The following is an 11,262-nucleotide window of genomic DNA, read 5'->3' as shown; positions in this document are numbered from 1 at the left end:
AACGTGCGCACAAGCGTGCGTGCGCGTAACCGCCGCAAGCGGCGGGCCCGTGAGCGCGCTGCTGCCCGGACTGAGCCTGGGCGTCAGAGAGGACGAGGATAAGAGTTCAGGCGAGAGACGGGTGACCGCCGCTCAGCTCCTGAGCCGCTTCGGCGCTTCCGTTCCCGCAGCTCTGACTATTCGGACCCCCAGGGCAGAGCGCTAAGAGGCCAACTCGCTGCTCCGTGGAGCTGACGTTCAGAGGTGAGCTGAGAGGCCCCGCCCCGTGAGACTGCGTCAGTGCTGATGACGTCACGGTTACTTGACGTCAGTAGTTCTAGGGCTAACCTCTGGCCTGGGCTCCGCCGAGCCTGAGGCGCAGGGCAAGGAATTGAGGCTGCGGCCTAGAAGCGTGCTGTCTCTCACAACAAGGACTCTGTAGTCATTGCTTTCAAACCAACCCCAGTAAGTGGTTTATAGAAGCCTCACGTGGGTAAAAGTTTATTTCTTTTCCTTCTGTGTCTGATTTTCACCCAATCACACGAGTTAATTCTCGCCTCTGTGGGGGTTCTAGTCATCTCAAGTTCGTGCTAACGAAAGGGCTTCCGCGCTGAGCTGCTCCTGGGCTTGGCCGTGCTACATCAGGCTTCCTTAAAAAGTTCTCAGAATGAAGGCTACCGTAATGTAACTTCTGTTAAAGAATCTGAATCGATCCACTTTGCCATTCAGGTTAATTACAGATTTTTCTGACATTTAATAAATTCCATAACCCAGCTCATGTGTATGTCTCCTGCTTGAGACACTGCCCACTGCTCACTTAGCTATTACTTTTCTCTTTCCTTGTACATGCTTTTTTAAATTTATTTTATACTATTTAGTTATATTGTGTTTAGTCACATAAATTTACATGTCTCTTTCCCCTACGAAGTGGTGATTTCCCTAGAGCAGAGTCTAGGGTAACCTAGACTTTACAATCTTTTCATCATGGATGGCACAATGATGTTCCTTCGTCAAGTGAGGGACTTGCCGGTTTTCATTTTGTTGGTCAAATGAGATCTGTTCTGCCATTGTTACCTTTTAATATAACATCCCATAATTTGATTTTAATGAATATATACTGTATCTGTTGCTTGCTCTCAAGAATATAATTGAGTAAGATCAACTCTGTTAACTGTGATTAAAGGCAGAATTTTATATGTTATAAAGGTAAAAAGGGAGGCAGCCGTGGTGTCTTTTTGGAGGAATCAAGGCTTCCTGGAAGACAATGTGATGGTTCTAAATGAATGAGTAGAAAAGTAAGTAATCAAAAAAACAAAAAAAATGTAGTACTAGCACCAAAACTGACAGACAGTGAAAGACAATTTTAAAGCTCATAAACATATTCAAGATATGTAAGAATTCCTTAGATAGTAAGGGTAGCATCATAGATGAGTGGGGAAAGGAAAACTCAATTAATAGTGAAGGAGACATGATTATGCGGAAGAAAAAAAAACTTTCCCTCTGTATCCTGCAACAAAAAATAATTGCGTATGTAAAAAACAAAATTGTAAACAAACTAGAAAGAAATACAAGTGAAAATTTAATTGATCTAGAAATAGAAGAACGTAATTATGAAAGAATTGGAAGAAATTACAATTCCAGGAAGGGATTGAATTGTTTGTAAAAATTTCAAGAAAACACAGTGCCATCCTTGGCGAAAGATCTTTGTAACTGTATGTCAGGCAGAGGTCTGATGTGCTTAACATATCAAGATCTAGTCATCAGAGAAATGCAGATTATTATATTTTTCACCTACCAGATTTTGCAAAAATCTTTTTTTATGTGCTGGTAGACATGCAGGGACTCTGTTCTTATACCTTACAGATGGGAGTGTAACTTGGTATGACCTTCCTGGAAAACATTTGGCAATATATATTAAGGTTGTGTGTTAGTCACTCAGTTGTGTCCAACTCTTTGTGACCCCCAGGCTCCTCTGTCAATGGAATTCTTCAGGCAAGAATACTGGAGTGGGTTGCCATTTCCTTCTTCTATATATTAAGGTTAAATGAGAGTGTATGCACAGTGTCTAAAACACTAAGACAAAATAGATGCTTAATAAATACTAGTTAACACTTATTGTTACTATTGTTGCTTTTATCGTTCACAACATCTGACCTTTTAATCAGCAGAGCATCTAGAATAATACCTTGAACTTATCAAATTTAATAGTAGCCAATTATTTTACCTGCAAAAGAGTTTACACAGAAATAGCCAGAGGAATTGCAATTCAGGTAATGGAAACTATGGTGGACCACAGGCAAGTCCAGAGGACATGGAAGGGCTTCCTTGGTGGCTTAGATACTAAAGAATTTACCTGCAATGCAGGTGGCCTGGGTTCGATCCTTGGGACAGGAAGATCCTGTGGAGAAGTGAATGGCTACCCACTCCAGTATTCTTGCCTGGAGAATTCCATGGACAGAGAAGCCTGGCAGGCTATAGCCCATGGGGTCGCAAAGAGTTGGACACAACTGAGGGACTGAATTGAACTGAACTGAACTGAAGGGGCTGTCATAACTAAATAGTTCACGGGAGGAAGCAGAGAGTTCAAAGTATGGCCTATGGAGGCTTTTCACTGTTTGTGGTGCTACAGTCTTTGATTGACTGGGCAGTGGTTGACCAGAAAGATGGTTTTCTTCTTCCTGCTAAATAGTAAAGTAAGCAATACCTTCCTGTGGGAAAGAGGTAGGGGTATGTCCCTTACAGTTTGGAGTAACTGATGATGCACAACCATGAGAGCTCTCCCTACAGACATGTTCTGACTCCAGCTTCAGCTGAGGTTCTTTATTTCTACAAACTTAATGGATGTTTATTAATGTCTGTTTATATTTGATTGGCTGATTCTCCTTGTCTTAAAGGAATTTTGTAGGAGAAAGATACTGAGTCAGTGACATGATAGGCTATTAAAACATTGATGCTGTAAAAATACAGGTTACCTTAAAGGATCATCTGGTTTAGTCTATTAGCAAGACGCTTTGGACAGTAGCAATAAATGTTTGCTGTTGACGATATGCTTGCCATCTACTGCTGCATATTAAATGACCCCGAAACTTAGTGACTTTTGTTGCGTTGTTGTTCAGTCACTAAATTGTGTTCAACTCTTTGCAATCCCATGGACTGTTGCTTCTTGACCCGCATACAGGTTTCTCAGGAGACAGGTCAGGTGGTCTGGTATTTCCAGCTCTTGAAGAATTTTTCACAGTTTGTTGTGATCCACATAGACAAAGGCTTTAGCATAGTCAGTAAAGCAGAAGTAGATGTTATTCTGGAATTCCCTTCCTTCCTCTATGATCCAACAAATGTTGGCAATTTGATCTCTGGTTCCTCTGCCTGTTCTCAATCCAGCTTGTACATCTGGAAGTTCTCGGTTCACACACTACTGAAGCCTAGCTTGAAGGATTTTGAGCATTACCTTGCTAGCATGTGAAATGAGCGGTAGTTTGAACATTCTTTAGCATTGCCCTTCTTTGGGACTGGAATGAAAATTGACCTTTTCCAGTCCTGTGGCCACTGCTGAGTTTTCCAAATTTGCTGGCATATTGAGTGCAGCACTTTCACAGCATCATCTTTCAGGATCTCAAATAGCTCAACTGGAATTCCATCACCTCCACTAGCTTTGTTTGTAGTGATGCTTCCTAAGGCCCACTTGATTTCAGATTCCAGGATGTCTGGCTCTAGGTAAGTGATCACACCATCATGGTTATCTGGGTCATGAAGATCTTTTTTGTACAGTTCTTCTGTGTATTCTATTCACCTCTTCTTAATATCTTCTGCTTCTGTTAGATCCATACAGTTTCTGTCCTTTATTGTGCTCATCTTTGCATGAAATGTTCCCTTGGTATCTCTAATTTTCTTGAAGAGATCTCTAGTCTTTTCCATTCGATTGTTTTCCTCTATTTCTTTGGGTTGATCACTGAGGAAGGCTTTCTTACCTGTCCTTGCTGTTTTCTGGAACTATGCATTCAAATGGGAATATCTTTCATTTTCTCCTTTGCCTTTAGCTTCTCTTCTTAGCTATTCACACACACAAAATAATTACAGCTAAATTTATTGAGTACTTAATAAATTCCAGGAACTGTACTAAGTGCCTTCTGTGTATTAACTCATTTAATCCTTAGAACAATGTTATACTCATTACGAAAATATTTCTAAAAGAGAGAAAACCAACGTTAATCCGCAAACCCAGAGGTAGTCACTGTTGACATTTCCGGTGAACACTGGTATCCTGCCTGGAGCTCAGGATACAGCTGCCAGGAATCTTGGCTGCCGATGACTCACAGTTGAGTTGTTCTCCAGGATTACCTTCTGTGAAGGCAACTGCCTCACACTAGGTTACATCCCCTCCCTGGGGACAGCCCACATCCCATGACTGGTCACTTGTAAAGGTACAAGGCACAGTCCCTCAAAGATAAATAGTTGCTTATTTAAAAAAAAAAAAAAAAGGGTTCAATGTGGTCTTGATCCCTGGTGGGAGATCCTGCATTCTGCAGTTAAGACCCAGTGCAGCCAAAATAAATTTTTAAAAAAGGAGCAAGGGACAGTCTGAGACATCCAGCTTCAGAACTCACCTCGGAAGCAACGCTGTGGCAGCTGCCCTGTGGTTCACCCTCTCCCTCTGCCCAGCCCTGCCTCCCCTGCAGGTGCCGCCTCTCAGAGTATTCTGTGCTAAACCACCTGCACGCAGATCTCTGCCTCAGAGTCGGTTTCCTGCAAAACCCAACCTCAGTCAACATTTCAGAGGATCAGTTCCAGTTTTGTTTTTTTTTTTCATATATTTATGTTACTTTTAAAAACCTATCCAAACTTAGGTCACCCCAACAACTTTGATGTTTTCTCATCTATTGTGTTGTATGTTAACTTTTAGTTGATAACATTTTATGAATAATTTTGCATGCCACAGAGTATTTTTTTATACCACAGTTTGTAACAGCTCCGCAGGACTCATGTAATACATTATACTCAGACTTACATTCTTGAATATTTTGGTGTTTCCTGGTTTTTACTGTGGCAAACCCTGTAACTTAGACCAGCATTCATCCCCAACTTCTCTCTCATTTGCCTGCCTATGGGATGGGAAAACCAAATATTCCCATGTATTTTGTTTTCCTAACCTTGCTAGGAGTGGTGTAAATTTCTGAAGTTGAAGGGAAGTTCCAGGAAACCTTTTGCCTTCCAAATACAATTGCACAACCAAAAATGGTATCATCTCTTCCCTGTTCTCTCTGCTTGGTAAGGAATAGGATGTCTGGGGCTGTGGTAGCCATCTTTCATCCGTGAGCAAAAAGTCAAGAAAATGAAGGGCTTCTGGCCTTAAGATCATTGAACATTTAAACCAGGGGACTTCCCTAATGCAAGGAATGTCGGTTCAATCCCTGATTGAAGATCCTGCATACTGCAACTAAGACCCGATGCAGCCAAAATAAATTTTTTTAAAAAGCAACTACCTATCTCTGGATTTCTTGTTATGATGAGGAAAAAAACTGTATTTTTTCAAATGTGCTTATGTTTGGGTTTTCTGTTACTTATAGCTGAAATAATTTATAAATGTCACTATCCTTGATGTTCATGATTAGAAGTAATGCAGTGATAAACACTTGAATAGCAGTGGTTTAGAGTAAAAGTCAGGGAAGAGGAATCAGGATCCTTCTCTTCCAGTGTTTCTTCTTTTTGACCTTGTGCAGCTCTGTCCTTAACCATCCTGTTTTCCTTTTCTTGTGGGGGCCAGAAAAATAAGGCATGTAAGGCTTCCTAAAGTCTTTCAAAAGGCAGTAGTTAAAAAAGGAAATAGATCTTTTATAGATCGTAACCATATCTCTTCAAATAGGATATTTTAGCAAAGGCAGCATGCCATTGCACCACTGCAGAATAGCCACCACTGCAGAATCAGCAAGAGTTTCTTTGGAGCAAGTGTTGCATGAACTGGGTTTTGCGTTAAGTCCTGCATTAATTTTCTGTATGTGCTGTGCTTAGTTGTTCGGTCATGTCCGACTCTCTGCGACCACATGGACTGTAGCCCGTCATGCTCCTCTGTCCCCGGGGATTCTCCAGTCAAGAATACTGGAGTGGGTTGTCATGCCCTCCTCCAGTGGATCTTCCCAACCCAGGAATCAATCCCAGGTCTCCCGCATCATAGGCAGATTCTTTACCATCTGAGCCATGCTGCTGCTGCTGCTGCTAAGTCACTTCAGTTGTGTCCAACTCTGCGACCCCATAGACGGCAGCCCACCAGGCTCCCCCGTCCCTGGGATTCTCCAGGCAAGAACACTGGAGTGGGTTGCCATTTCCTTCTCTAATGCATAAAAGTGAAAAGTGAAAGTGAAGTCGCTCAGTCATGTCCTACTCTTTGCGACCCCATGGACTGCAGCCTACCAGGCTCCTCCGTCCATGGGATTTTCCAGGCAAGAGTACTGGAGTGGGGTGCCATAGCCTTCTCAGTCTGAACCATGAGGGAAGCCTAATTTTCTGTATATTTGCCTGGAAGTCATTAAGGTCTCTAAGGTTGGGATATTTTATCCTTTGAGGATAAACAGAGAATCAGAGAAGATGAACTGCACTACTGTTTGAAGTGAAAGGAGCAGTGCTAAATTACAAAGCAGATGTGAAGATTGTGTTTGATTTCAGCTGTCTAGTGGCAGGCACTTGACATTGGCAAAACCTAAATCTAGTGAGTCTACCTCCATGAGTCCCACTTACCCAGTCTTGAGGCTGTTTCTGATTTGACAGCCACAGAAACCTCAGGCTGGCTGGTTCAGGTTCAAAGCATGGGTATACTTTTACAGGTCACAGGGAATCAGAGTATCTAAGACCTGGGGTGTCCAAGATAGAGATGCTCTAGCTCATTCCCACTGGTGTCTTTAGGATGGAAGATGGCTCTAGATCTGGCCAGACTGCCAGCAAGTTGCTACAGACTAGACTTCCATTCATGAGCATGGACTAAAACTGGCCTGGCAGAAGCAGCAGAGTGAAAAGGCAGCCTAAGGAAATCATGTATCAAGTAAGGGGATAATATTCAGGATCTATAAGGAACTCTTACAACTCAACAACATCAAATAGAAGCCACTTTAAAAATGGGCAAGAAGATACACATCACTAATGTTTAGAGAAATGCAAATCAAAATGGCTACCATTGAAAGCAAACAAACACAAAATAACAGACGTTGGCGAGGATGTGGAGAAATTGGAACCCTTGTGCCCTCTTGGTAGGAACATAAAATGGTACAGCCCCTACGGAAAACAGTGTGCTGCTTCCTCAGAAAATTAAAATAGAATTACCATGGGATCCAGTAATCCCCTTTCTGGTATACATCCAAAAGAACTGAAAGGCTGTCAAAGAGGCACTTACACACCTATGTTCATAACAGCATTATTCACAACAGCCAAAAGGTGGAAGCAACCCATGTGTCTATAAATAGATGAGTGATGAAGAAAATATGGTATATGCATACAGTAGAATATTTTTCAGCCTTAAAAAGGACAGGAGGGAGGGAATCCTGTCACATGCTACAACATGGATTATGAGGACATTATGCTAAGTGAAATAAACCAGTTGAGAAAAGACAAATATTCGATTCCATTTATGTGAGGTATCTAGAATAGTCAAATTTACAGAGACAGAAAGTAGAATCGCTGTAGTTGCCGGTGGCTGGGAGAGGGGAATGGGGACTTGCCGTTTAAGGAGTATAGAGTTTCAGTTTTGCAAAATGAAAATATTCTGGAGATCGTTGCACAATAATGTGAATGTATTTAACACTTAGGAGTGGTGGAGAAAGAAAAGTAGATCCAGATCACAGGGTCCCTCAATGCCTAAAATACATATTCACTATCTTGGCCCCTTATTTGATGACCCTTGCAAATGATATTACTCATGGTGCACTGTGTATTTTTTTATTTCTTTGGTGTATTTGGTGCATGAAATAGGACCCACTCACATCGTGTTCAGCAACAGGAGATTTAATCCAGAGAATCAGGAGCTTACAGGGTTACTGGAAAGGCTGAAGAGATAAAAGTGGGGCCTCCAGGAGTGCTTCCCAGGACAAGACTGCCGGGCTGGTTTACCAGGCAAGAGGCGATCTCTGCTGTAGACAGAGAGCTGGGGCGTCCAGGGACACCACTGGTGCTGTTGAGTTCAAAGACTCGGCGCTGTCACTGTAGTCAGGAAGCCACTGCTGCTCCTGGGACCACCTCTCAGCACGCACGAAGTTAGTACCTAGACTAGTCTGTAAAGCCCAACGTGTTCACAGCTGGGTTTACTCGCAGAAACAAAGCAGGTGGCTCCAGCCTCTGATCCATCTTCCGAGTGCTTCTAATTGGCAGAAGCAGACCCCTAACTGCACGGAGATGTGGGACGTGTGGTTTTTATCCTTCTTTAACACTTGCAGAGTGCTGAAGAATTGATGCTTTCGAACTATGGGGCTGGAGAAAACTCTTGAAAGTCCCTTGGACAGCAAGGAGATCAAACCAGTCAATCCTAAAGGAAATCAACCCTGAATACTCAATAGAAGGACTGCTGCTGAAGCTGAAGCTGGAATACTTTGGCCACCTGATATGAAGAGCCAACTCATTGGAAAAGATCCTGATGCTGGGAAAGATTGAAAGCAAAAGAGGGTGACAGAAGATAAGATGGTTAGATGGCATCACCGATTCAATGTACATAAACTCGGGCAAACTCCGGGAGATGGTGAGGGACAGGGGAGCCTGGCGTGCTGCAGTCCATGGGGTTGCAAACAGTTGGACACGACCTGGTGACTGAATAACAACAACAGTGACACCTGCAGTCTCAGAAACACTAGAGGACTTCCCTGGTGGTCCAGTGGTTAGGAATCTGCCTCGTAATGAAGGGGACTCGGGTTTGATCCCTGGTTGGGGAACTCAGATCCCACATGCCACAGAGCAGCTACTGAGCCCACGTGCTCTGTAGCTCACCTGTCACAACTAGAGAGTCTGTGCACCTCAACAAAAGACCCTGCATCACACAACTAAGTCCCGACCCAGCCAAACAAATATTAAAAAGAAAAGAAATACTAGAGGTTTGGCATAAATGCTGAGAGCCAGTGCAGAGCAACCACCACTACTGTATTGTAGCTTTAGACTCCTTCTTGTCTTTGGCCAGTTCCTTACTCCTTTCCTTGAGAAATCTCTGACACCCTCTTCTCTACCTCCACCCTTAATGGAATGCCCTTTGTGAGCTTCCCTAGGTCCTAGCTCTAGCTGTGTGACCTATGTAGTTCTCTATATCATCATAGCCCAGTTACTTCTTCCGGGCTTCCCTGGTAGCTCAGCCTGCAATGCAGGAGCCCCCTGTTTGATTCCTGGGTCGGGAAGATCTACTGGAGAAGGGATAGGCTACCCACTCCAGTATTCTGGCCTGGAGAATTCCATGGACTATCCGTGGGGTCGCAAAGAGTCAGACATGACTGAGCGACTTTGACTTTATTCCTCCACTAGACTATAAACACCTTAAAAGTAGAAACTTGGTGTATTATTTGTTAAGAATAATAAGTAGCTCCTGTATTATGACATCCCAAGTAGCGTTTCTTTTCTTATTTTCTTTGCTCCAACTTTTGTGTGCTGATATCTGTATGGTAAAAGCAAAAAAAGGTAACTTTCTGGCTTTTTGGCAGAGCAAAGAGTAGTTCAACCAATACTCTCTATATGTGTATCCTTATTTGACTCTCTGTGTACCTATATAGGTACAACTATACTCCAGTAAAGTGAAAGTCGCTCAGTCGTGTCCGACTCTTTGCAACTCCATGGACTGTACAGTCCTTGAAATTCTCCAGACCAGAATCCTGGAGTGGATAGCCTTTCCCTTCTCCAGGGGATCTTCTCAACCCAGGGATTGAACCCGGGTCTCCCGCATTGCAGGTGAGTTCTTTACCAGCTAAGCCACAAGGGAAACCCCATATTTCAATAAAAATTAATTTTAAAAAATACTTGAAGTTCTAAAATTCCAGAACTCTATGAATAAATTCTACTTTGTTTTTCATTCAACAATTATTACTTCTGTATAGTGGAACTTTCTTTACCCTCTGAAGTCTAAGCTTCTGTGGGATTTCAATTTTATTTCCTCACATCTTCCATGATACCTAGTCCAGTGTCCTGCATAGTACAAAACAGGCTCTTAAGAGGTAAGAAATAAATATGTAGATTGAGATCTTTCCAAGGGGAAATATTCATCAAGTTTTCTCCTCTTTACTGTCATATGTTACTTTCTTTTGGGGGTGACATTCAAATGTAATTTGAGTATGCCTCCAAGAAATCAGTCCTCAACATTTTTGGAAATGTTTCTGTAGTCAGAGCTGAGATTCTTTTCCTTAGAGCAGGGCTGTGTTCACTGCCCAATTGTCTATTCCTGTGACTGAATGTAAAGGTTTCTTTTATGAAAATTGTGCTGCATGCATATAAAATACTCTTGGCCTGTGGATAATGCCAGATATAGTAGGGAGTTTTCTATAGGGAACCAGTTTTTATTCTGCTCCCTGTCACTTACACAGGGCAGTCATAAAATCACAAGATCATTCAACAGTTTTTCTCAATCTTGGAGGAATCACTTTTTTAGGAAATGAAGTTTAAAAAGAAAAAAAAAGGAAATAAAATTCTCTCTAAACATATAAATGACCTATGGACAAGGCATAATGTTTCTGAAACTTTGACTTACGTCAGTCTCAAGAAAAAAAGTTACCATGAATGCAGATTAAACAAAGCCCAAAAGCATGTGAAAGGGAAAGAAAACAAGTACCTTTTAAAAAAATAATTATATTTAGCTGCTATTTTACATTATGGTTCCCCTTATGGCTCAGATGGTAAAGAATCTGCCTGCAAAGCAGGAGACCTGAGTTCAATCCCTGGGTCAGGAAGATCCCCTAGAGAAGGGAATGGCAACCCACTCCAGTATTCTTGCCTGGAGAATATCATGGACAGAGGAGTCTGGTGGGCTAAGTCCATGGGTTCACAGAGAGACACAACTGAGTGAGTTTCACTTTGATATTACATTCTAGGGGAACAGCAAAATTCACCTCTGGGGTAAATGGAGATTCTGTTTGAGGAGAGGGGACAAAAAAAAAAGACCAGCCCTTGGGATTGTGAACTAGTCTCTATGGGGACGATTTGACAGTGAAAATTTTTAATGCTTTGTTTGGAGTAATAAAATTACAGTGATTTGGACCTGTGGAACTCAGAAAAAAGATGAAGGAGAAGGAAATCTGAGCAAAATGGCAGCAGGCAGGACCTGAGAAGAAAATATAGTGA

At 42.3% G+C, this 11,262-nt stretch overlaps 1 protein-coding gene across 2 annotated transcripts in view; it reads left to right on the top strand.

Moving 5' to 3' along the window:
* The first annotated feature begins 136 nt into the window (after positions 1-136).
* Positions 137-11,262, top strand: part of XPOT (exportin for tRNA) — a 154,307-nt gene continuing 143,181 nt past the window's right edge. For both annotated transcript variants that reach the window (XM_043888153.1, XM_043888163.1), the window contains exon 1: positions 137-243. The gene's annotated coding sequence lies outside the window, so the exon portion shown is untranslated. The remainder of the gene's footprint in view (positions 244-11,262) is intronic.

Source organism: Cervus elaphus, chromosome 3 (assembly GCF_910594005.1).
Source record: "Cervus elaphus chromosome 3, mCerEla1.1, whole genome shotgun sequence".
NCBI lineage: Eukaryota > Metazoa > Chordata > Mammalia > Artiodactyla > Cervidae > Cervus > Cervus elaphus.
Note: the sequence above shows the minus strand (reverse complement) of the source record. Positions and strands in the feature narration are given on the sequence as shown.